At 42.8% G+C, this 27,250-nt stretch overlaps 1 long non-coding RNA gene and 2 pseudogenes across 3 annotated transcripts in view; 1 reads left to right on the top strand and 2 right to left on the bottom strand.

Moving 5' to 3' along the window:
• LOC149123450 (uncharacterized) overlaps positions 1-27,250 on the bottom strand; it is a 48,168-nt gene that overhangs the window by 6,232 nt on the left and 14,686 nt on the right. The gene's annotated exons all lie outside the window — the stretch shown is intronic.
• Positions 3,121-6,757, bottom strand: LOC100344951 (folliculin-interacting protein 2 pseudogene; annotated as a pseudogene).
• Positions 6,772-8,098, top strand: LOC149123451 (death-associated protein kinase 3-like; annotated as a pseudogene).

Raw genomic sequence — 27,250 nt, 5'->3', positions numbered from 1 at the left:
CATTGGCCAAATGGATCCAATTGATACCTATAGAACATTTCATCCCAAAACCACAGAATACACATTATTTTCATCAGTGCATGGAACATTCTCTAGGATAACTATATACCAGGCCATCAAACAAGTCTGAACAAATTCAAAACAATGAAAATCATACCATGAATCTTTTCTGACCACAATGGAATGAAGTTGGAAATTACTATAATAAGAAAGTCAGGAAAATACAGAAACACATAGAGACCGATCAGCATGCTCCTGAATGAACAGTGAATCATAGAAGAAATCAAAAAGTTCCTTGAAACAAAGGAAGATGACAACACAACATATCAACATTTATGAAATGTATGAAAGTAGATCTTTGTAAAATTCAAGAGTGGGAAAAGAACAGAGAGGAGGATAAAGGGTGGGAGCATGGGCAGGAAGGGGGGCAGAATGGGAGGTATCACTATATCTGTATATATCTCTACATGAAATACAGGAAACTTGTATAACTTAAATGACATTTTAAAACAGAAAAAAAGAAAGAAAAAAATAATGCCAACATCTCCCAAAATTTCTTGAAAAACTTTCACCTACACATCGAAGAAGCTCAACAAACTCCAAGTAGGATAAACCCTGAGATCAACATCACGATAGTTAAATCATAGTTAACTTGTCAAACTAAAGGATTCCTGAAAGTGATGAAACAATGACGCATCAACATCAACATCAACATCAACATCAACATCAACATCAAAGGATCCTCAACCAGGGTAGCAGATGACTTTTCAGCAGAAACCATGGAGACTAGGAAGCAGTGGGATGACATTGTCAGGTGCTGTAAGGGAAAGACTCTCAACCGGGAATTCTATACCCCCTCCCTTCAAACAACAGCCTTTCCAAAAATGAGAGGGATGGAGTAAAACAAACCCTCACTCATTCCTGATAGAATGACAATAGCACAGCTATTTTAGAAGATAGGTTGGCAGTTTTAATAAAGCTGAAAATAATCTCAACATAACATCTTGCAGAGAGGGGTGAGCATTTGGTCTAGTGGTGCAGATGCTGGTTAGGGCACCTGTGTCCCATATCTGGGTGCCTGGATTCAAAACCTACCATTGCCATCTAACCGGCTTCCCAATACATATCTCCCCTGTGAAGTGGTGTTGATGTCTGAAGCACATGGACTCTGTCCTAACACCTTTGGACTCAGCCCACCCCAGCTGCAGGGGGAATCTGGGGAGTGATCTAGCAAAAGAGAGCTCACTCTCTCTCCCTCTTCCTGTCTTTCCTGATCTGTTTCTCCATCTCTCTCTCCCTCTCTCTCTGCTCTCTCTCTCTCCCTCCCTCTTGCATCTCACAAACATAAAATATAATCTAACGGTGACATTCCTGTGCATTATGTCTACACATGTAACTGTTTATGAATGTTTTTAGCATCTGTATTTGCCTAATATTGCAAACAACCAAGTTGTTCTTTAAATATATAAATGGAAAAACAAAAAGATGTGATGTATTTACACAGTAAATTTTTTTGAAATAAAAAGAAACAAACTACTCTGCCACATAAAGGCATAGAGTTAAATGGATATTGTTAAGTGAAACAAAAGCCAATTTCGAATTATATATTATATCTTATCTAATTATATGAGATTCTGCAAAAGGCAGAACTATAACGACAGTAGAAAGATCAGTAGTTTCCAGAAGTTTCGGGGAGGAGGAGGGCTGAATGGATGAAGCACAGGGCAAGTTTTAGGGCAGTGCACTTTTGTGCCTAATCCTAAATTTGTGGAGATATAACATTATGCATTTGTCAAAACACACTGAATGTTAGAGCAAAGCAAGTCAACACTAATATATGTAAATCAAGTGATTATTTAGGCAGTTTGTGGAATGCCAGCATGAAAGGCAACAAGTGAAAAACACTGTAATCATATTACAAATATATGAAATGACTTCATTAGAAGGATGGGGAAAAGACGTCAACACAAGTAATTCTGGAAAGGACTGAAGTCTGTGACAGTCAAGGCAAAGGAAACTGCCAAACACATTGCTCTAGTTAATAGTGTTTTCTAGGATGATGCGGGTTCTATATTCTCTTTTTCTTTAAATTCAAAAGGCTTATTGCACCTAATGCCACAGAGAAACGAATCAGAATATTACATGAAGAAGTTTTCAGTTTCCCATACATCGACACTGGTATCCATTGAACTGATCAAAAGTATACAGTCCCATCCATTTCTGTCCTTGGGGCTTAAATAATAACAAATCCCCAAATTTTCTCCATTTTCAAACACCATTTAAATTTAGCTATATGTCTATGTTGCTTCCAAGATTTACGGTTGAACAAATTTTGACATCTAAAAATTAACATTTGGAGGTGGGTAGCTGTTTGATTTATGAAAAAAAATTAAAATATTCTCTCTCAAAAGCCCAGTTTAAAAAATGGCTCACATTAATCAAGAGAAGCGGGCCGGCGCCAAGGCTTACTAGGCTAATCCTCCGCCTTGCGGTGCCGGCACACAGGGTTCTAGTCCCGGTCGGGGCACCAGATTCTGTCCCGGTTGCCCCTCTTCCAGGCCATCTCTCTGCTGTGGCCAGAGAGTGCAGTGGAGGATGGCCCAAGTCCTTGGGCCCTGCACCCCATGGGAGACCAGGATAAGCACCTGGCTCCTGCCTTCGGATCAGTGCGCCGGCCGTGGCGGCCATTGGAGGGTGAACCAACAACAAAGGAAGACCTTTCTCTCTCTCTATCTCTCACTGTCCACTCTGCCTGTCAAAAAATAAAAATAAATAAATAAATAAATAAATAAATAAAATCAATAGAAGCTAAAGACTTTATTAATTTGATGGTGAAAGCATGCATGAACAAACTATTCCTCAAAGTAGACCTTAGCGAAAAACAGTCATTTACAAAAAATTGGGGCTTACTTTTTTATTTCTTTATTTTAAATGTACAACCAACTCAAGTTAAGAACCTAAAAAGCTACACACTGAATTGTTATAAAATCTCAGGTCTAATTTTAAGAGCCCAAGCAGTGGTTTAATATCATTTAGCACGTAGGGATTTTTCCTCCCTCCAAAGGTTAATTTTCCAAAAAATATGGTTAAGTTTAAAAAGTTGCAGTGTGTGAACAGCAGTTCCATGGGAAGTGAGATTACAGTTGCTGTCATTAAAAAACAGCACACTTCAGAAAAATGGATTGACGCCTGTACAAAAAGCTATTTAACACTGATAAAAAATAACATACTTTGGAATTATGCACATGTATGGAAGCCACATTTTAAACTTTTCTCACTGTCATGTTTAAAATGTACACAATTACCTTAAAGTCACACCACTTATCAATTTATGAAAAATAAAACTGCAACATGCTAGAAAGAGCTCCGTCACAGGGACATGGGCACACATCTGCAGGCCCAGGGAGGCCGGAGTCCTGCTGCACAGCCAGGTTAGGAACAGGCACTACCACGGTCCTTGCCTGTCTTCCAAATACAAGCCCAGGGTCGTCCCCGTGCTCTCCTTCTGGTTGCTGCTGCACTGTCAGGAGGGGAGAGCGAGTCGGCGGCGTGGCCAGGACCCCAGCAGCAGCATCTGCTGTGGCATCAGTTCTGATGCCTCCATCCTCCACAAAACCCCGGCCTGCATGCCCTACGGCTCCCCAACAACAGCCAGTCTGAGCACGGTGGGCACTGTCCCCAGGGCCAGGTCTGGAGGAGCATCTGGAAACCTGCTGGTCCTCAGCCCCCAGGGGACCCCTCGCTGCCTTTGGGTGCTGTGCACAGGCCCTCAGCCACTCCTCAATTTTTTTGGTTCAGCTTTCCATGCCAGACTCTGGTGACACAGAGCGTCCAATGTGGAAAGTGACCTTCTCCCAGGAGGCTTCGGCCAGGAATGTCCATCAGGGCAAGGCCTGGCTGCTGACCGGTCCGGTCCTTTCTCAGGCAGCTCCCCTCGGGCCTCCTTATTGGCACCTGTTGATCCGCCCTCATGCCTATCCCTGGAGCCTCGCAGTGGGACAGGAGTAAGGAGTAACCCCATGGAGCCTGTTTCTTACTTTCTTCAGCTCTGCAAAATGCACCCTGATGCTTCCAGGCACTGTCTACTGCCGGCTCTGGTGGCCCCACACCACAGGACTTGAACTCTGCTCTGGCCTCTTGCATGTCTCTGTCAGGTCTGGGACAGGGACTCTCCCATCCATGCCCTCTAGGGTCTCTGCTAACTCTGCAGGCTGGGGTTCCTTCTCTGCCATGGCTGGGAGCACGAGAGAAGGCTCATTTCTCACAGCGACCACCATGGATTCTGACTCCTCCACTTCTGCCTTCTCCAGGGCAGTGATGATCTGGTTCCTGTTTACAACCCGGTTGCTCTCGCTGTGAGCCACAGTCCAGGTCAGCTTATCCTCCCGTAGCTCAGAGTACTGGAGAACGTAGGTCAGGAAGTACCAGATGCACTGCACCCAATCATTCTGCTCCCCCGCACCTCTCAATGTGCAAGTTAGCCTCACAGGAGAGAGAGCCTGTGGCTCTGCTAACGTCACCCAGCTGCACCCAAGTGGACTGTAGGGATGTTTTTTGGCCAGCAAGTTCACCAACTGAGAAGTGTGTTTCTCTGAGAAGGCTTTCATAGGAGGACGGTCAACGGGCATGGCAGTCAGGACCCAGGCCAGGTGTGAGGTTGACCCTGCAGTCAGTAAGGCAGCAAACACCTGGTTCCTGTGCTCTGATCTATCAGCAGTGTAAACTCCTTGAGAAAGCACTGGCAGAGCTGGGTTTTTCCCAAAGTGCTGGACATCATGGTAAGCCACAAAGTTTCAGCTATCCCTGGAACAGAATGAACTTTGAGATAGTCCTTCTGAATGCTCCCAGAGCTTGGACCTGCAGAGTGGACTCTGCTATCTCCCTCCAGCAGATCATGGCCTTTCCAACTGCACTCTTGAGCCTGCTCACGAGAGTCAAACAGGGGAAGTGAGAGAAAAAGAAGTCCTGGAAGTTCCTTTGTGCTTCGTCTCTCTCACACAAGGAAACGGCGATGCTCATGGCAACTTTCCTCCTCCTAACCATGGCCGGCTAGAACCGCAGGTTTCTTCAGCCAAGCTGCATGTCTCAGCAGTTGACCTCCTGGGAGTGATGCTGCTACCAGACGTTTCGTCTGACTTTGGAGCCAGAGGCAGTGTAGCTGCTGGAGGACGACATAAAGGAGCCCAGGCATGGGAAGGGCGTAGTCGAAAGGCTGCTCAGGGAGGCTGGTGGAGCTACACCCCCATCCCTGTCTCCATTCTGCCCTCGGCCCCCTGTATAGAAAGGTGTGCAGGGAGCTACAGAGAAAGATGCTCTCCTGGTGAGCTGGAGGGGTCCTCCGTAAGCTCCCCCTGCAGCAGACCTAGGTCACCTGCATTGTGCCCAGGACCCACACAATTCTGATGTGTGTTCAGTTTTCCCAAGTTAGGCTCTTGGTGGATGTGGTCCAGGCTGTCTTGCGCATCATCTGCATTTCCATGGAAGCTGCCCATTCGAGCAGAGCAGACGGCACTGAGCATCAGTTGTGGAGGAGAAGGCGCACAGCGCATCTTTCAGGAGGGTCCTTTGGAACTCACTGCCACAGCACCAAACTTCATTCCCCCAGCACACTGACACCCGAAGCTGGTCTTGTGTACGGTCCTCTGGGCTGCTCCCTGGCGTGTGCTAAAGACCCCGGAGGAGCCATGGGAAGAGCTGCTGCTGGGGCTGCCACTTCCCTCACAGCACCTGGCTGTCTCCTTCACAGGACAGCCTCTGTTCCCTGAGCTGCGGCCTCTTCAACCTTGAGCAGCTTTAGAAGTGCACAAGGCGCGTCTGCCCCTTCTTTCACAGTCCCGGTAAACCAGCAGGCGAGTTTCATTCCGGTCAGACTCCGAGCATGACCAAGAGCTACAGGCTACCAGGAGCTAACAGTTCCCAGGTCATATATTCTCATATTGCACTATATGTACACTGGCATTAAACAGTTAATTAAATGGACTGAAGAAGTAACAAACAGATTTCTTACCACTGAAACGGGATTTTAAAGATCAGTTGGGGGAAGGGGAAGCTGTAGTTCCATGTCTGATGTTTAGAGCTCAAGACATCAGTGTGAACTCATGTTTAGTTTGTTTCACATAAATCCCGATGCTACATAGAGATGTGAACACAGGCCTGGGTTTGTACGTACATGTGTACTTCTTGGCTTTGTCAGCTCAAAGTGCCCAGAAGTAACACACCTCCCGCAGCACGCAGCACACCAATCACTTGACCTTGTCTTCTAACGTTAGTTGTTCAGTTATGAAGATCCTTTGGGAAATGAATGATTCTAAGACTGGCACATGGAATATACAAGGTAAGCATGAAGCATCTGTAGTTCCAAAAGTAAAGGAGTGGTGAGAAGAAAAGCCTTCCCTAGAGTGACAGTATTGTCAAAGGGAAAACAGACAACTGAGGGAGCTTCCAGGTTACAGCTGGAACAATGTGAACAACAAAACAATTACATTACATTATAGTCCACATCTGAAAAATATTTCCTTAAATCTCTAATGACTAAATTTCTCAATGGGGGACAATTGATTCTATGGACACAATGGAATATCACTCAGCCATAAAGAAGAATGAAATCCTCACATTTGCAGCAAAACACGTGACACTGAAGATAATCTTATTAAGTTAAATGAACCAGACAGCAGCAGTGGGTGGAGCAGGTGGCAGAAGAGACGGCGATGGATGTGGGAGCGTGAGGGGCTCCAGTCCCAGCTGCCCCAGGCCCCATGACCCGGACGCCACATGGCCACCTTCAGGCAGGAAGCCATGGAGGAACTATGAGATGGGGGATGGGCTGGGCAGCGGCCAGTTGGCCATTAGTGGAAGTGCAGGAGGAGGGCCCAGGGAGAGAGTCCTCGGCCAAGGTATCGGGAAGGGGCCCTTCCTCCAGCCATCGTGGGGTCAGCTGGGGGAGATGGAGTGGGAGGTGGGCATCCTGCGGGGCTTCCAGCATCCAGCATCACTGAGCTGCCTGATGGCTTCCAGCACAGGATGGGCGTGGTGCACATTCTGAGCTCTGTGACTTCCTGGCTGAGATGGAGGTGCTGAAGGGGGACGAGGCCATGCAGTTCTGCAAGTGGATCCTGGGCTGCATGCACCACCTGTACTCATGGCATTGCACACTCAGACCTCAAGCCCGATGACATCATATGCTGGACAAGCGTGCGCCCAGTCTGGGTCAACCTCCTCAGCTTCAGCATGGCACACAGGATGGAGGCAGGGACCGAGTTTAAAAACCTCGTCTGCACCCAGAGCTCGTGGCTCCCGAGATTGTCAGCTATGCGCCCCTGGGCCTGGAGGCGGATGGTGGAGCATTGGTGTCATCACCAACACCCTCCTCAGCAGCCGTCCCCACTCTGGGGGAGACGAAGCAGGAGCCCCTGACCAGCATCTTGGCTGTGAACCAGGACTTCAGCGAGGAGGATTCCAGCAACACCAGCAAGCTGGCTGAGGGCTTCATCCATGGGTGCTCGTCATGGACCCCAAGAGGGGAAGAACCTCGCCCAGAGCCTGGGGAATTCCTGGGTCATGGTCATCCTGGGTGGACGTGCACAGGGAGATGGAGGCCACGAGCCCAAGCAGCTCCAGGAGGGCAGATCCAGTCCGCTCCAGCAGGCTGCCCACAACAGCTGTCAGCTCCCAGCGCTTCTTCAAGGTGCTGCAGGAGGCAGTGGCCACCAAGGGCCTGCGAGAGCCGGAGCATGGCTGGCGCCTGTGCCAGAGCATGGGGAGATGCTCAGGGCCATCTGAAAGAAGGAGGAGGCCTGGTAGGAGGAAGAGGAGGATGAGAGCATGGGCCAGGATCTGTGGCGGCGGCACCAGGAGCTGCACTCGACCCTGGAGCTGCAGTGCCAGGCACAGGAGGAGGCCAAGTCCGCCTTGCTGGGTCCAGCAGGTTCAAGTGCAGCCTCGGCCACCTACAGAACTGCTAGGAGGCCCTGGCCAAGAAGACGGCCTCAGAGATGCGCTTTCTGCAGGATCTGGTGTGCACCCTGCAGCAGGAAAAGCTGCAGGCGGGGGAGTGCGGCCTGCTCTAGGCCCTGCCCGGCCCGTGGGCTCCTGCTCCTAAGCCACTGGCCCTGGCAAAACTCAGAGAAGTTCACAGCGCCCAGGAATTTGGGGTCAGGAGCCACCCTCCCTCATCCCCTCCTTTACCTGGCCCCTCCCGCTCCAGACTCAGCCCCTCTGTGGCTCAGGGAGGGCTGGGCATCCTCCCAGCAGAAGTGACCACTGCGTGGCTTAGCACAGTGCATGGAGGTGGTGTGGGCTGTGGGTTGTAGACTTGGCGATCTTGTGAACAGTCAGGGCCCCCCACTCCCTGGGAGAATCATGAAGCAAGACCCCTACCTTTCACCTGACACAAAAATCCACTCAACATGGATTAAAGACCTATAGGAATCTATGACCCGACACCACCAAACTATTACAGAACATTGGAGAATCCCTGGAAGATATAGGTACCAGCAAAGACTTCTTGGAAAAGGCCCCGGAAGCACAGGCAGTCAAAGCCAAAATTAACATTTGGGATTGCATCAAATTGAGAAGTTTCTGTACGGCAAAAGAAGCAGTCAGGAAAGTAAAGAGACAACTGACAGAATGGGAAAAATATTGCAAACTATGCAACAGATAAAGGGTTAATAACCAGAATCTACAAAGAGATCAAGAAACTCCACAACAACAAAACACACAACCCATTTAAGAGATGGGCCAAGGACCTCAATAGACATTTTTCAAAAGAGGAAATCCAAATGGCTAACAGACACGTGAAAAAATGTTCAGGATCACTAGCAATCAGGGAAATGCAAATCAAAATCACAATGAGGTTTCACCTCACCCCAGTTAGAATGCCTCACATTCAGAAATCTACCAACAACAGATGCTGACGAGGATGTGGGGAAAAAGGGACACTAACTGAATGTTAGTGGGAATGCAAACTGGTCAAGCCACTATGGAAGTCAGTCTGGAGATTCCTCAGAAACCTGAAGATAACCCTACCTTTCGACCCAGCCATCCCACTTCTTGGAATTTACCCAAAGGAAATTAAACTGGCAAACACAAAAGCTGTCTGCACATTAATGTTTATTGCAGCTCAATTCACAATAGCTAAGACCTGGAACCAACACAAATGCCCATCAACAGTAGACTGGATAAAGAAATTATGGGACATATACTCTATAGAATATTATACAGCAGTAAAAAACAATGAAATCTGGTCATTTGCAACAAAATGGACTAATCTGGAAAACATCATGCTGAGTGAATTAAGCCAGTCCCAAAGGGACAAATATATATTCTCCCTGACAACTAACCGAGCACCAAAAAGGAAACCTGTTAAAGTGAAATGGACACTATGAGAAACAGGGACTTGATGAGCCCTTGTCCCAACTTGATGTACAATTTAATACTTTATCCCTTTTATTAATTTTTGTCCTACTTAATTCTATTGGTTGAACTCTGTAATTAACACACAATTATTCTTGGGTGTTTAAATTTAACTGAAAAGTGATCTCTGTTAAATATAAGAGTGGGAATAAGAGAGGGAGGAGATGTACAATTTGGGACATGCTCAATCTGACTTGCCCCAAATGGTAGAGTTAGAAACGTGCCAGGGGATTCCAATTCAATCCCATCAAGGTGGCATGTACCAATGCCATCTCACTAGTCCAACTGATCAATTTCAGTTCACGATTGATCATACTGATAGGTCGAAGAATCAAAGGGATCACATAAATAAGACTATGTCTGCAAATATTAACTGATAGAATAAAAAAGGGAGAATATGATCTAACATGGGAAGTAGGATACACAGCAGACTCATAGAATGGCAGATGTCCTAAACAGCACTCTGGCTTCAAATCAACCCTTAAGGCATTCAGATCTGGTAGAAGAGCCCATGAGAGTATTTTAGGCATGGAAAGCCAAGATACCCTGGAGAAAAAAAAAAAAAAAGGAAGACCTAAATGGAAGATCTCTGCGAGTGAGATCCCAGTGGAAAGAATGGGGCTATCAAAGAAGGAGGTACCTTTCTCTGAAGGGAGGAGAGAACTTCCACTTTGGCTATGACCTTGTCTAAATAAGATCAGAGTTGGCAAACTCAAAAGGCTTCCATAGCCTTGGCAACTCATGACAAGAGCCTAGGGTGTTTACTGATGCCATAAACAAGAGTGTCAATTTGTTAAATCAACAACAGGTGTCACTGTGTACTTACTCCTCATGTAGGATCTCTGTCCTTAATGTATTGTACATTGTGAATTCATGCTATAACTATTACTCAAACAGTATTTTACACTTTGAGTTTCTCTGTGGGTGCTAACTGTTGAAATCTTTACTTAATATATGCTAAATTGATCATCTGTACATAAAGATAGTTGAAAACGAATCTTGATGTGAATGGAATGGGAGAGGGAGCAGGAGAGGGGAGGGTTGTGGGTGGGAGGGAAGTTATGGGGTAGGGGGAAGCCATTGTAATCCATAAGCTGTACTTTGGACATTTATATTTATTAAATGAAAGTTAAAAATAAAATAAAATAAAATAAAATAAAATAAAATGATAGCCTGGGCCCAAAGCCAAGAAATCACAGTTCTTCTGTCTTGGTCTTTGGGGCAGCCTATAAGAGTAATCCACGTAAAGGTTTACAGTTATTGGAGAAACAAACTTCTCTTAATGTGAAAGATAAAACTTTCCCCTTTTCCTGAGCATTGGAAATGGTTGGTCAGTGTGACAGCTTACTTGCTCATCCCAGCAGTGTTTCTATCAACTTGACATTGTGGCTTAGGAGACGGGGGTTGAGAGAGAGTAATAGCATTTAAACTCCAATTCTTTCAGCTGCTGGCTAGGATTAATGAATGGAAATAAATACACAGAACCCCTTTGATGTTTTTATAAATCCCACCTTTGATGTAGGTTTAGATTTGAAACATCTGAAATTTCTCGAGAGATGACATATAAAAACTACTAGTGGAAAGGTACAGAAAAACCTACTTTGGGTTACAGAATCTATATCAGTTTTACTCCTAGACAGCATTTTGGGAAATGATCCCCGTCAGATTTTATTATTACTGATCACTCTATACTCCTTCTTGAACACTGATCAACAAATTGCTCCAATAAAAGCACTTGTGATAAAAAACAGAAATTCAGAATCTCACAAAACAGAATTTCTAACAATAAAAATTGCAGAGTGGTAATACCCAAGAAATGGAAAAAAAAGGTGAAATAATGACATTCAGTGCTGATCTTAAGATAAATTTGGGACATTTCAAAGTTTATGGAAAATGGAATTAAAAGAGATTGATTTTGATGCAAAAAGTATTGGAATCCACACATATAGGAGTTTTCTGAAAGTTCATAGAATGGAAATTATGAAAATCATGTGTGGATTTTAGAAGAGTTTTTCTGGAGAAGAAGTTTTATATCTTCTCTGTGGTGTGGATTAGACTATTGTAAACATTGTTATAATTAATAAAACTAAACACTCAAATATGTGTGCTTTAAAATATAAATTAAATCACAAAAGATATACACATAGAAAGATATTATTCAATGTCTGACAGATGAGCAATGATTAAGGAGACTGAAAATCTCAAGAATTAGGATATAAGCAGGAACCTCATCTTCTACTGACATCATTATAATCACTCCAAAAGACAATCTGAACATATCGAGGTTAGTTTAATATATGGTTCTCTATTATTCATAAATTCCCCTTCAATTGTACACACACTACAGAAACACATACATGTTTACAGCAATGTTGTTTTTAACGGTTAAGCGTGAAGTCAACAAAAATGTCTACCAAGATTTGAAAAAAATAAAGTACATGTCCACATAAAATGAGCAAGGTTCATCTTCATCATGTTGGGCCAATATGAAAACCTACTATTGTTACATTCAAAACAGTTAAGGTGGGGATGATTATACACTGGACATTTATAGGTTATGTATTTTAATGAAAACAGAATAAGAAACAATGAAAGCATGGTTCATGCATGGGAATAAAGCCATTTCTCTCCTCAACTTCACGCTTCCATCTAGGGGTCAGTCATCTAGTTTGGACCACAGTGACAAAAGACAGAACAATTTGTTCAGAAAAAAATTGATACAAATTACACTAATGCTGCATCTAAACACCGCTGGTCAGGGTTTGACAGTACCTTCTCCATTTACTTTCCAGGATTAAAGAAGGTCCTGCCCTTAATAGTAACCATATCGACACTGACCACAGCATGGGTATGTCATCTTCTAACTGTCTTCTAGTTCCTTGAATAATCTGAAACAGGCTGAGAAGCATGAGAAACAGGTGAGAAGCATCACAGTAGGTGTTGTGAGGCACATCAGAATGTATTATATTCTTGTGTGTGGCAAGAGCTAATGAGGAAATTCATGAAATAGAACCACTCGGAGCCTCTGACAGATGAGTGTGAACCTGAGAGGGGCTCTCTCTGGTTTGCTTCAGGAGGGGAGATCCCTTTGGGAAGGTGCAGGAATTTAAACCTCTTACAGAGAGAGATTGCCAGGGCCAAAATGTGGACAACAGTTCCTGGGTGGTTGGAGTGGAGATTTGATAGGAAGGTCTATAGACTGAGGCTGGAAAGTCAGGAAAATATGTATAGTGAAGGACTCTGAATAGTCTCATTGCAGAGTTCAAGAGTTATGCTATGTTTTTTCCTTTTAACACAGGTCATTTCAGAACCTTCAACATACTAACATGCCTTGTGTCTCTCCAAGAAGTAGTGTAGCAGTGCAGTGGTTTCCCTCTCCCTTCCTCTCTCCCTCTCTCTCCTTTCTGCCCCAATTTTTGTTCATGGAGTTCTGGAAGTAAGGTACAAAGATTCCTTGCCAACTGCAACTTCTACTTTGGGAAACCTACTTGTAAGGAATTTGACACTGATTCATAAGAAAAAGCAGTAATATATACTAACACAATCAGACCAGCCTACAAAATATTTTGAGCCTGTGCTTGTCATATATGTTCTAAAAATCTCAAAATCATGAATTAGAAGATCATTTAGAATCCATTTGATGTTATTTAAATATCCTCTAAAAAATCCATATATTTAATTGTTTAGCCACTGCCCTGTTGAAAAGGAACTCAATTGAAGAACCTCATTCTGTTTTCAGAGTATATTACTTTCAGTTTAAATGTGTTTTCTCAGCTCCATGGGGGCTTATTTTAGGGCAGTTACTATAAGGTGAAACGTTTTCTACCCAACAGTCATTTATGTCCTTGAAAAGAAGCATCTCATTTCTCTCTAGTCTCTTTTTCCTAGTTCTTCCCAGTGTAGGTCATGTGGCACAGTTTCTACATCCTGCCCAGCCTGCTCATTCCCCTGGGACATTCCAGTTTGCCAGTTTTTCTCTTGACATCAGATAGTAGACATGCTCCATTCCAGTGCCATTTGAGCTCAGACTGGAACATTCTAAATTCTCAACTTTATGCATCCAAATGTAAAAATAAGAGTCATTTGAGTTAAATTGCACTCAATATTAAGTGTAGTTCTAAATTACTGAAACGATTTTCTCTTTTAAAAATAATTTATTAGGACTGTTATCACTATTACCTGCACTAAGTCCCCACTGTCACACTCCACCTTTTTTTTTTTTTTTTTACGTATTTGTGTCGCTCCCCCACTTGCGGAGGAACGACACCGGACTCTGTGCTGAAAAATCAAGCCCCTACGAATGTGGATTTGACCCTATATGATCAGCACACCTACCATTCTCAATAAAATTTTTCCTAGCAGCCAATACATTCGTATTGTTCAACCTAGAAATTGCTTCTTCCTGTCCCATGAGCAGCACAATTCAACAACCTCAACCTAGTTCTCATCATAGTACTCATACTAATATCAATGCTAGCTTTAGGCTTAGCTTACAATGAAACCAAAAAGGATTAGAATGAATTGAATATGATAATTAGTTACTTAAAATAAATGATTTTGACTCATTCGACTGTGGTAATTCCAGCATTATCAAAATGCCTTCAATCCGTATTAACATTTTCCTAGCATTTATCTTAGCACTTTTAGGAATGCTAATCTATCAATCTCAATATCTTCTCTTTTATGCCTTGACGGAATAATACTATCACTATTTATCTCAATTACATTAACAGCCCTAAATGCCCCCTTTACACTTTCCTTTATATTTCCAATTATCCTCTTAGTATTACAGCCTGTAAAGCTGCTGTTGGGTTAGCATGACTAGTTACAGTCTTTAATACTTACTGCATCGAGATTATGTTCAAAACCTTAGCCTCCTACAATGCTAAAAATTATTATTTCTACAATTATACTTATCCCTAATTCATGATGGTCTAAGAATTCTATAATTTGTATTCACACGACCACGAATAGTCTCTTAATTAGCCTGGCTGCTCTTTTTCTATTAAATCAACCAAATGACACCAACCTAAGCTTTTCAACAACATTTTTTTCAGATGCCCTATCTGCTCTTCTCCTCATACGTACAGTTTGACTCCTTCCCTAATAATCTTAGTGAGTCAACATCATCTAGACAAAGAAACCTTAGTACAAAAGAAAACATATATTTCCCTTTTAATCTCTTTACAGGCATTTTTAGTTATAACATTTTTAGTCACAGAACTTATCTTATTTTACATTTTATTTGAAGCAACACTAATCCCCACACTAATTATCATCACACAATGAGGTGACCAAACAGCACGACTTAATGCAGGAACTTACTTCTTATTCTATACACTTATAGGATCTCTAGGATCTCTGCCACTTTTTTTGACAGATAGAGTTTTTTTTGTTTGGTTTTTTTTTTTTTTTTTTTTGAGAGGCAGAGTGGACAGTGAGAGAGAGAGACAGAGAGAAAGGTCTTCCTTTGCCGTTGGTTCACCCTCCAATGGCCGCCGCAGCTGGTGCGCTGTGGCCGGCGCACCGCACTGATCCGATGGCAGGAGCCAGGAGCCAGGTGCTTTTCCTGGTCTCCCATGGGGTGCACGGCCCAAGCACCTGGGCCATCCTCCACTGCACTCCCTGGCCACAGCAGAGAGCTGGCCTGGAAGAGAGGCAACCGGGACAGAATCCGGCGCCCCGACCGGGACTAGAACCCGGTGTGCCGGTGCCGCTAGGCGGAGGATTAGCCTAGTGAGCTGCAGCGCCAGCAGACAGAGTTTTAGACAGTGAGAGAAAGAGAGACAGAGAGAAAGGTCTTCTTTCCATTGGTTCACTACCGAAATGGCAACCACAGCTGGCACTGCACCGACCCGAAGCAAGAAGGCAGGTGCTTCCTCCTGGTGTCCCATGCGGGTGCAGGCGCCCAAACACTTCGGCCATCCTCCACTGCCCTCCCAGGCCACAGCAGAGAGCTGGATTGGAAGAGGAGCACTGGGACTAGAAACTGGCGCCCATATGGGATGCCAGCGCCGCCGGCGGAGTATTAACCTAGTGAGCCAGGGCGCTGGCGCCCCTCTGCCACTTTTATTTGCTTTAATCTATAGCCAAAACTTTACCAGATCTCTTTATGTTTTACTTATACAATTCTTAAATGAAGCACTGGCACCATCATGGTCTAACTCACTAATATGAGTAGCATGCTTAGTAGCATTTTTAGTCAAAATACCCCTTTATGGGCTTGATTATCAAAACGCCACGTTGAAGCCCCTATTGCAGGCTCAATGGTCCTAGCAGCCGTCTTACTAAAACTAGGCGGCTATGGCCTATAAGTATTACCATCGTGCTTAACCCACTCACAGAATAGATAGCCTACCCATTGCTTATACTCTCACTTTGAGGCATAACTATAACTAGCTCTATCTGCTTACGACAAACAGATCTAAACTCACTCACTGCTTATCCTTCAGTTAGTCATATAGCCTTAGGAATTGTCACAATTTTAATCCAAACTCCATGAAGTCTACAGGAGCCAGCGTTCTAATAATTGCCCATGGCCTAACCTCCTCTATATTATTCTGCTCAGCTAATTCTAATTATGAATGTATTCATAGCTGAACTATACTATTAGCACAAGGTCTTCAAACTGTCTTGCCATTAACAGCTGCATGATGACTACTTGCTAGCCTCACTAATTTCGCTTTACCACCTACTACTATCTTACTTGGGGAACGTTTTGTTATAATAGCATCCTTTTCATGATCTAATCTTACTATTATTTTAATAGGCACTAACACTAATAGGTACTAATTACAGCACTTTATTCCCTTGACCTATTATCTACCACCCAAAGAGGAAAATTTACATATCATACTAATAATATTTCACCAACATTCACCTGAGAACATACTCTAATAATGCTTCACCTAACTCCACTCCTTCTCCTACCTATTAACCCAAAAATGATTCTAGGCCAATATTCTGTAAATAGAGTTTTAAGAAAGGATTAGATTGTGAATCTAATAATAGAAGATTAACTCTCCTTATTTACCGAGAATGTCTGCAAGAAATGCTAACTCATGCACCCATGCTTAACTTCATGGCTCTCTCAACTTTTAAAGGATAGAAGTAATCCGTTGGCCTTAGGAGCCAAAACATTGGCACAACTCCAAATAAAAGGAACTAACTTATTCTCCACTTTAGTAGCTCTCTCAATCATCATTCTAGTTCTACCTATTCTAGCCTTGTTCACTAACATTTTTAATAACATTAGCTACCTTAATTTTGTAAAAACTTCAGTATCATATGCATTTGTTATTAGGCTCATTCCAATCCTAATTTTTATTAGAACAAACCAAGAACCAATAATTTCCAACTGGCACTGAATGACCATATTTTTAAACTGACATTTAGTTTAAACTAGATTATTTCCCTTTACTATTTACCCCAATTGCACTTTTTGTGACATGGTCCATTACAGAATTTTCCATATGATACATATAGTCAGACCCAAAAATTAAACAATTCTTCAAATACTTATTAATATTTCTTATTACTATATTAATTCTAGTTACAGCAAATAATCTTTTCCAACTATTTATTGGATGGGAGGGCGTAGGAATTATATCATTCCTCTTAATTGGACGATTACATGGACAGATGCCAACACCAGGGCCCTACAAGAAATTTTATATAATCGCTTTAGAGATATCGGCTTTATTATAGCTACAGCCTGATTCGCCATTAACCTCAGTACATGGGAATTCCATCAAATATTTATTACAGACCACAATGTTATGATTCTTCACTAACTGGACTTATCTTAGCTGCCACAGGAAAATCCGCACAATTGGGATTACACCCATGACTGCCCTGAGCAATAGAAAGCCCAACACCAGTTTCAGGCTTACTTCTTTCAAGCACTACAGTAGCAGCAGACCATCTGTTAGAAAATAGCAGAACAGCCCAAACACTGATCTTATGCCGAGGAGCATCTGCGACCCTTTTCACAGCCCCTTGTGCAATCATCTAGAAAACAGGTGTCACAAAATACACGCACTTTGTCCATTACAGACACTCTGTACGTATTAAAAGAAAATGCAAAGTGTTGAAATCCGTACTTAATATATGCTAAACTGATCTTCTGTATATAAAGAGAATCGAAAATGAATCTTGATGTGAATGGAAGGGGAGAGGGAGTGGATAAGGGGAGGGTTGCGGGTTGGAGGGACGTTATGGGGGGGAAGCCATTGTAATCCATATTCTGTACTTTGGAAATTTATATTCATTAAATAAAAGTTAAAAAAAAAAGAAAATCTCACTCAAATTAGAACATATGGAAAAATGGCTGAAAATATTCCCAATAGGAACACAGCATTCTATGACCTTTGACAATTCATCGCCTCCCAATTTCTCCAGACCACAGAACAAGCACAGGCTGTACAAGCCCCACAGACATGGCCAACAGTTCCAGACCCCAGAGATGCATTTCATGAGTTTTACCAAAAAGAGATTTAGAGAGCGATTTCACGACTTCTACATGTCACCTAGGCTTGCCCAATAACCAAGGGGCATCACGCACAAGACCTGCGGTGTTTCTAACTCTCCCCTGTGGCACCTCGGTGGCCTGGCCTCTGTCATTCCATCCAGGACCCCTGGACGCAGCCACAGCCGCTGGTTTGGAAAGGCCGTGCGTAAAGCAGAGAGCAGCTTCAGCATCTGACACACACAGGCCTCCCGACAACCGCCGGCACATCCTCCCGAGGGCGGCGGGCTTCTCAGAAGGCCTTCTCCCTGCCCACACCAGCGTCCAGCGGCGCCCAGCCCCCACCCCCCGTTCCGGCCCATGGCCACTCACCGCTCAGCCGCTGTCCTCCCGCGGGGCTCCTCTCCCTTCCTGGCCGCTCAGCTCACTTCCCTTCGCAGAGGCCTTGGTCCGGTCCCTCTTCCCGGGCCCGCTGAGGTGCTGGCCAGCTGGGACTCGGCACTCGACCCGGGCCCCACATCTGCTAGGCCCCAAGCCCAGGAGACCAGCCTGCGCTTGCGCACTAGAGCCCGCCTCCCCTGCTCGGCCCTGGAGCTGCCAATGGCCTCCGCGGCCTGACAGCACCTGCCAGGCTCCTGCCTCACCGCCGCGCACACCAAGGGCCATGCTCCCTGCACAGCACACAGGAGGACTGGAGCAGCCATTTGCAAATGCTGCCAAACTGCCAAGTGCAACATCACCCTCTACACTAACCACACATGCACACACAGGAATATACCTATGCATGCACACACACCATGCCACGTCACACACACACATGCACAGGCACACCACATGCACAGACTCAGACACCACACATACACCCCCCACAGACTTAGAGACACCACACATACACACATGCACACACACACACTCACCCATGCACTGACACACAGACACCAACATGAACACATGCACTGACACACACCCTCCCACACACACAGACACCACACAGACACACAGGCACACACAGGCACACATGCACACAACCCACACACACTCACAGACATCACACATACCCACATGCACACACACATGCACAGACACAGGCACGCACACATGCACACATACCACAACATGCACACACTTGGAAAGCCTACATGTGTTCATTGATTGTACTGAATCAACTTCATCAATAAACTACCATTCTGAATATGATCCCTCTTTAATTACCTTAGGGTTAGATTCTCGGTCCGGCGATAATTTTTTAGCTTTTGTTTTGGTTTGTTTGGTTGTTGGGACAGGGTGAAGAGGATACACCCTTTGTTCTCCCTGATCTGGGATAACTTATAGAGCCCGAGAAGGTCATCTATAGAACTGAAATCCACACTGTGAGAAGCAATGTCTTTGAACTGCCCTTGGTTGACTGTGGAGGAACAGTTTGTTTTTTTCCCCATACAATCTGTTGAACACTTTACTTAGTAGAGCCTTAACCCAATGTGCATATACTTAATTGAAATAGAATGTAGAAAAGAATAGGAATGGGAATAGGAGAGGGAGGAGGAAGAGGGGTGGGAGTGTGGGGCAGAGTATGGGTGGGATTGTGGGAAGATATGGTATTCCTAAAGGGGTACTTAGGAAATGCATGAAGTTTCTATTCCTTCAAGACAAGGTTTCAGGGGGAAAACTCGATATTTCAAAGTAAGGGCTTAACTGTCCACTATCCACACAGCAGTACAAAACTGCACACTAATATAATAGCTATCATTTGAACAGGAGGTAATGTGTTGATTAGCAGTGGCTAATATAGGGGTTTGTAGTGCTTTGTTAAGTTAAGCTTTTATTTTGATGTAGAATCTGGCATAAGGTTTACATTTAAGTGACATGATTGGATTATTCATTTTGAAGGGTCACTCTAGCTATTATGTGGAGAATAGACTACAAGGTAGCAAACCTACAAGCAAGAGTAGTTAGGAGGATATCAATGGAAAATTAAAGATCTATATCATGATTCCCAAGCAAAACTAACAAATACATGTCAACATGCAGATAAGTATAAATCCCAAACAATCTACAAGAAAACTCTTAAGAGTTTGTAAATTCAGTAAAGGCAGAATACAAGGTCAACACACAAAATTCAGTTGTATTTGTATATACCAGCATCCAAAACAATAACACACCCTGGAATAACTTTAGTCAAGGAAGTGAAAGCTTTGTATATTGAAAACTAAAAGATATTACAGAAAACAATTCAAATTGATTTAACTATATGGACGGAAATCTCATGTCAGAGGTTGGAAGATTGCTACTCTTAAGATGGCAATAACATAAAAAGCAATCCACAAATTTAATGTACTCCAATCAATGTCTTTCTTTTCTTTTTAACAGAAATTAAAAAATCAATTCTAAAATTAAAGGGCATTTAGGAAATGATAAAAAAGTCTCAATCTTTTTATAATATTAAAAAGTCTAAAATAGCCAAAACAATGATGAAAAGCAACAAACTTGGAGAATTCTTACTTTGCAGGTTCAAAACTTACTAGAAAGCTGTATCAACCTAAATAAGCACAGGCATATAAACAATCATACAGATGAATGGAATGTGACTGAGAATTCAGAAATAAACTCACATAGCTACGGTCAATGAGGTTTAAAAACTGCTGAGAAAATTCAGTGAAAAAAAAAAAAAAACATTGTCCTCAGCAACTAGAGCTGAGGCAACTGGATAACCACAAGCAAAAAATGAAGCTGGATGCTCGATCTCACATCATATACAAAAATTAGTTCACAACTGCTCAAAAACCTCAACATACGAATTAGAATGACAAAAGTCTTAGAAAAGCAAGCAGTAATTATTCAACACCCTGGGTATAGCAATGCGTCCTTAGATACGACAACAAAAAATACACACAAAAAAAAGAAAAATAGCTAAATTGCACTTCATCAACATTAAAAAATTTTGTATATCAATGAAGTATGTCAAGAAAGTGAAACGACAGACCATGTGACGGACGAAAACAATTGCAAATCATATGACAGTACACCAAAAGGTTCACAGAAAAATGGAATTAAAAGAAACGCTTACTGTGGTGCCAAAAAAGTTTGAAATCCATGCATAATTTACTCAATATGCATCCTTTCCATGACCTTTTTTAAAAAATTTAAGCCATTGTAATCCATAAACTGTACTTTGGAAATTTATATTTACTACATAAAAAAGATTTTTAAATTTATTTATTTGAGAAAGTTACAGAGAGAGAGAGGGAGAGGCAAGTAGAAAGGTTTTCCATCCACTGGTTCACTCTTCAAATGCCTGTAACAGCTGGAGCTGGGCCGATCCAAAGAAAGGAGCCAGGAGATTCTTCCAGGTCTCTCATGCAGGTGCAGAGGCCCAAGCACTTGGGTCATCTTCCACTGCTTCCCCAGGCCACAGCAGAGGGCTGAATCAGAAGAGGAGCAGCTGAGATATGAACCAGTGCCAATATGGGATGTGGGTTCCCTAGGTGAAGGCTCAGCCCATCATGCCACAGGGCCAGCCCCTTTTCCATGATCTTTTTGAAGTACCCTCATATACCTGATAAGGGCCTAGTGTCCAGAATAGGTAAAGAATTCATATGACTTAACAATAAGCAGACAACCAGGTGGCTGGAGTTTTGGCACGGTAGATAAAGCTGCCATGCTGGCATCCCATGGAACTGCCCATTCCAGTCCTAGCTGCTCCACTTCCAACCCAGCTCCCTGCTAATGCTCCAGGGAAAGCAGTGGGAGATAGCCCAAATACATGAGTCCCTGTCACCCTCTTGTTAAACCACGATGGAATTTCTGGCTCCTGGTTTCACCTGTCTCATTGCAACCATTTGAGGAGTGAACCAAAAGATGAAAGACCTCTTTTTCTCCCTCTCTCTCTTATCACTCTGCCTTTCAAATAAATAAAATAAATTTAAAGAAAAAAAGACAGGGGCCAGAGCTGTGGAGCAGCTGGTTAACGCTCTGGCGTGAAGTGCCGGCATCCCAGATGGGCGCTGGTTCTAGTCCTGGCTGCCCTCTTCTGATCCAGCTCTATGCTAAGGCCTGGGAAAGCAGTAGAAGATAGTCCAAGTCCTTGGGCCCCTGCACCCACATGAGAGACCCAGAGCAAACTCGAGGTTCCAGGCTTTGGATCGGCCATTGCAGTCATCTGGGGAGTGAACCAGCAGATGCAAGACCTCTCTCTCTGATTCTACCTCTCTCCCTAACTCTTTCAAATGATTAAAATAAATATTAAAAAAGACAAACAAGCTAATTATAAATAAGCAAAGAACTTGGATAGATATTTGCCCACAAAAAACATTCAAATGACCAACAAGTAAGTATAAAGATGATTAATATGATCAGTCAATAGAGAAATGCTAATTCAAACAAGATGTCACCTCATAGTCACTTGGATGGATTAAAAAAAAAAAACTCAAAAAATAACGAGTCTTGAAGAGAATATGCAGAAAATAGAACCCTCACAGATTTCTGGTAGAAATGGAAAATACTGCAGCCTCTAGCTTGTCAGTTTCCCAAGAAGTTAAATAGGTACTCAAATCCATGTCAGTAGCACCATTCGTGGAAGTCAAAAAGGAGAAGCAATCCAAATGTCTATCAATGAATTCACAAATACAAACATCGTGATATGTACCTAAAATGGAATATTAGCCATAAAAGAAATGAGCACTGTCACATGCTATAACATGAATCGAGTCTTTTTTTAAAGATTTATTTATTTGAAAGTCAAAGTTACATTTGGTGAAAGAGAGAGAAGGAGAGAAAGGAGAGAGAGGGGGGAGAGAGAGAGAAAGAGAGAGAAGAGATCATCCGTCCACTGATGCACTCCCCAAATGAACGCAGCAACTGGGCTGGGCTAGGCTGACACCAGGAGCTTCTTCCAGGTCTCCCACGTGGGTAGCAGGGACCTAGGGACTTGGGCCATCTTCCCCTGCTTTCCCTGAATATATAAAGGGATCATGAAACTCCACAACAACAAAACAAGAAACCCAGTTAAGAAATGGGCCAAGGACTTAAATAGATAGTTTTCAAAAGAGGAAAACCAAATGGCCAAAAGACACATGAAAAAATGTTTAGGATCATCAGCCATCAGGGAGATGCAAATCAAAACCACAATGAGGTTTCACCTCACCCCAGTTACAATGGTTTTCACACAGAAATCAACAAATAACAAATGCTGGTGAGAATGTGGGAAAAAGGTACCCTAACCCACTGTTGGTGGGAATGTTAACTGGTAAAACCACTATGGAGATCAGTTTGGAGATACCTCAGCAATCTGAATACAGACCTACCCTATGACCCAACCATTCCATTCCTGGGAATTTACACAAGGGATATGAAATCAGCATACGAAAGGGCTATCTGTGCCCCCATGTTTACTGCAGCCCAATTAACAATAGCTAAAACATGGAATCAACCAAAATGCCCATCAACTGAAGACTGGGTAAAGAAATTATGGGATATGTACTCTATGGAATATTATACAGTGGTTAAAACAAATGAAATCTGGTCATTTGCAATAAAATGGATAAATCTGGAAAAATCATACTTAGTGATATAAGCCAGTCTCAGAGGGACAAATACCATATATTCTTTGTGATCTGTGGTAACTAATAGAGCACCTAAAACGTAATCTGTAGAAGTGAAACTGACACTTTGAGAAGCAATGACTTGAACAACCCTTGTCTTGCCTGTCATTTGTGTAAAGTCAACTGAAAACATATCTCAGTAAAAAATAAGAGTGTAATAAGAGAGGGAGGAGGAAGTTTTTAACTGTAAAGCTGTATAGTTCTGCATACATTCCTATGGACTTAGTTCTAAGGGCACAGTTTAAAAACTTGCCATGGGACCCCAAATCTCATTCAGCTGGGTGGTAAAAATGCCATCTTAAGTGTGAAAGTGATCAAATAGATAGGATTAAGTGTTAAAGGGATCATTTAAATAAGATCAAGTGTCTGGTAATAATAATAGATAGAACTAAAAAGCAGAGAAAGTTCCAACATTTTCAAATGTAGCCTTTTTCTTTTTTGCCCATTTCAGCCAGGGCTGGGCTAGGCTGACGATAGAGTCAAGAAACTCCACCTGGTTTTCTATGTGTGTAGCAGGGAATCAAGTACTTAGGCCATCATCTGATGCTTCCCACGTGTATTAGCTGGATGCTAGAGAAGCAGAGTAGGTAGTACCTGAACCAGGCACTGTTATGGGTTGCAAGCATTCCAAGCAGCAGCTTAATCCACTGTGGCACAACACACACCTCTAATATAAACTTTCAGGTGGTATACACATACAGAAAGCAGATAAATCATAAATATATAGTATGATGAAAATGATAAAGTGAATTAGTACACAGAACAAAAATAGTAGCAGCATCCAAGAAACTCCCCCACGTACCCCCCTTCCAGTTGTTACCCATCCTCCAGGGTATGCATATCCTAATCTCTAACATAAATTTTTACCTGTTGTTTGAACTGTACATAAATAGAACCATGTAATAAAGACTCTGTGTCTGCTGCCTTCTGTTACATACTTGTGAGATTCATTTATGTTCTTGGATGTGGTTTTCATTCTCACAACTCTAAGCTCTTTTCACTAGGTACAAGTACATTAAAATTTACTAGTACTGGTTAGCTCTAATACTGATGAACATCTGGGTTGTTTCCAGATAGGGAACAATTACAAACAGTACTGTAGTTTCAGCATTGTCACACATGTGTTTTGGTGGAAATTGTATATAAGCATCTCTATAAGAGCTGGGCCATAGGTTAGTATATGTTCAGTTTGGGTAAATATGCTAAATAGTTCTCCAAAGCACTGTGTCCGTCTTTATTCACACCACTACACCACTCATCTTAATATGTCCTTGCTATTCCATTGTATAGGGATAATATAATTTACCTACACATTCAAGCTGGTGCATATTTGAGTGGTTTTTAAGTTTTTGCTATTATAAATAAAATGCCAGTGAGTACTCTCCTTGCATACATATTTTATACCAATGTACAAGTATTGTAGTTACTGTAAAAATAAAATTGCCTGGGGCCTGTGCTGTGGCACAGTGGGTAAAGTCACTGCCTGCAGTGCCGGCATCCCATATAGCTGCTAGTTTCTGTCCAGGCTGCTCCACTTCCAGTCCAGCTCCCTGCATTATAATGTGCCTAGGAAATCCACAGAATATGGCCCAAGGGGTTGGGCCCCTACACCTGTGTGGGAGACTCAGAAGAAGCTCCTGGCTCCTGGCTTCGGATGGGCCCAGCTCTGGCCATTGCAGTCATTTGGGGAGTGAACCAGCAGATGGAAGACCTCTCTCTGTCTCTCTCTGCCTCTCCTTTCTGTACGTCTATCTTTCTAAAAGTAAATAATGCTTAAAAGAGAAAAAGAAGAAGAAAGAAAGAAAATTGCCTAAGCAAATTGACTGTAAATATAAACACTTTATTCTCCAAAGAGATGCTAACAATTAATTCTCTTACTACTAAATACTAAATAGGAAAGTACCTATTTTCACACCCTTATATTCACTGTAAATCATCAAACCAATAAATGAACTTGATATATTTCAATTGTATTAAATTAAATTTTGCTAGGAATCTGTCAAGGAAACAAGTCCATAAAAGAGAAAAAGTCAAAGCAGGCAACTGTACATCGTCATGAAACTGAGTATCTAGAATATGTGGTTTTCAGGCAAATTACTAAATTTCAGGCCATGTCTCCTTGAGAAACCACAGCAACTATGCACATTTTGATGTGAATGTTTGGGAAAATAAAATCATGCTCGTACATGCATTACTACTGCTGTGTTTTCTCTGACTCTCAACATTTATCTTTTGAGCACTCACTGGGAGATAAATAAGGACAGATAGTTGGATTTAACAATATTTATCCACTCCCAACCTCAGTACGCGCAAAGATCAAGTAAAGGGTTCTGAGGTGAGAGAATATAATGCATTATAATACCAAATGCACAAACCACACATGGTAAGAAGTAGATCAGTCTGTTTCACAAAAGCAGTCTACATTTACTAAGGAAACTATGTCTCAATTTGCCCTGAATCTTTTAAACCAGTGACTGTGTTTACATCCTTTACATATACTACCAAATCATTTTCCACAGAAATTGCAACAATGTATACTCCTAATACTAGTATGCAAGTTTTCTTAAATTAATTCACATAAATATGTTTATTTTTTCTTAAATCTTATTTAATGATGACGATGCTAACACAAAATTAACCTACTCCCTCCTCCTTCATCCTTCCTACCCCAGTTCAACTAAAGCTCTTCTGTCCCCTTCCCTTAGAATGCCTTTCATTCCACCAACATCTTACATAAATGCCATTTCTTCCATAAACCCTTCTCTGGTGCTGTCGATTGAAAGTAACCACTTATTCCTTTGAACTGCTTAGAATATTAAAAACCTTTTTTTGAATTTTTTATTTGACAGATAGAGTTAGACGGTGAGAGAGAGACAGAGAGAAAGGTCTTCCTTCCACTGGTTCACTCCCCAAATGGCCATAACAGCTGGTGATATGCCAATCCAAAGCCAGGAGCCAGGTGCTTCTTCCTGGTCTCCCATGTGGGAACAGGTGGCCAAGCACCTGGGCCATCCTCCACTGCCTTCCCAGGCCACCGCAGAGAGCTGGACTGGAAGAGGAGCAGCCGGGACTAGAACCTGGTTCCCATATGGGATGTTGGTGCCACAGGCAGAGGATTAACCAAGTGAACCACAGCGCTGGCCCCAACACCTTCTTACAGTATATCTGCAAGGTGTCCGGCACATAACAAAACTTCCCAGCCAGATGGATCAATTAATTTATAAGAGTTTTTGGAATTCCACTCCAGGCGAGGTTCACCAGTCCCAACAGAGGTTGGGAGAACTCCTTTTGGAGATACAGGGTGTGAAGGTTAAAGGTTGAGGCGGATCTGATCCTCATTGGTGGATCTTTACACCTGCAGAGACATTGACAGGGACTTTTTGTTCCTGGAAGTGCAGTTAGGAACTCTCCATTCCTGGAAGTTTGGGCCTTCTCTCCTTGCAGATCCCAAAGCCACCAATATCATTATTATTTTAATATGTGCCTTAATCTTTATGGGCTATAAATTTCATAAGGAAAGGGATTCTTTTCTACCTTAAGATTCAAGAGTATCAAGAATAATCATGAGATCCATAAAACTTACTTATTGAATCAGTCAATGATTTCTAAAGCAACTCTGAAAATTTAAGTATTTAGGGGTCGATGCTGTTTCGTAGCGGGTAAAGCCACCGCCTGCAGTGCCGGTATCCCATATGGGTGCCAGTTCAAGTCCCGGCTGCTCCACTTCTGATACAGCTCTCTGCTGTGACCCGGGAAAGCAGAAGATGGCCCACGT

This window comes from Oryctolagus cuniculus, chromosome 11 (assembly GCF_051225735.1).
Source record: "Oryctolagus cuniculus isolate XC-2025 breed Fujian yellow rabbit chromosome 11, ASM5122573v1, whole genome shotgun sequence".
Taxonomy (NCBI): Eukaryota; Metazoa; Chordata; class Mammalia; order Lagomorpha; family Leporidae; genus Oryctolagus; species Oryctolagus cuniculus.
This window is presented reverse-complemented; position numbering and strand designations above follow the sequence as displayed.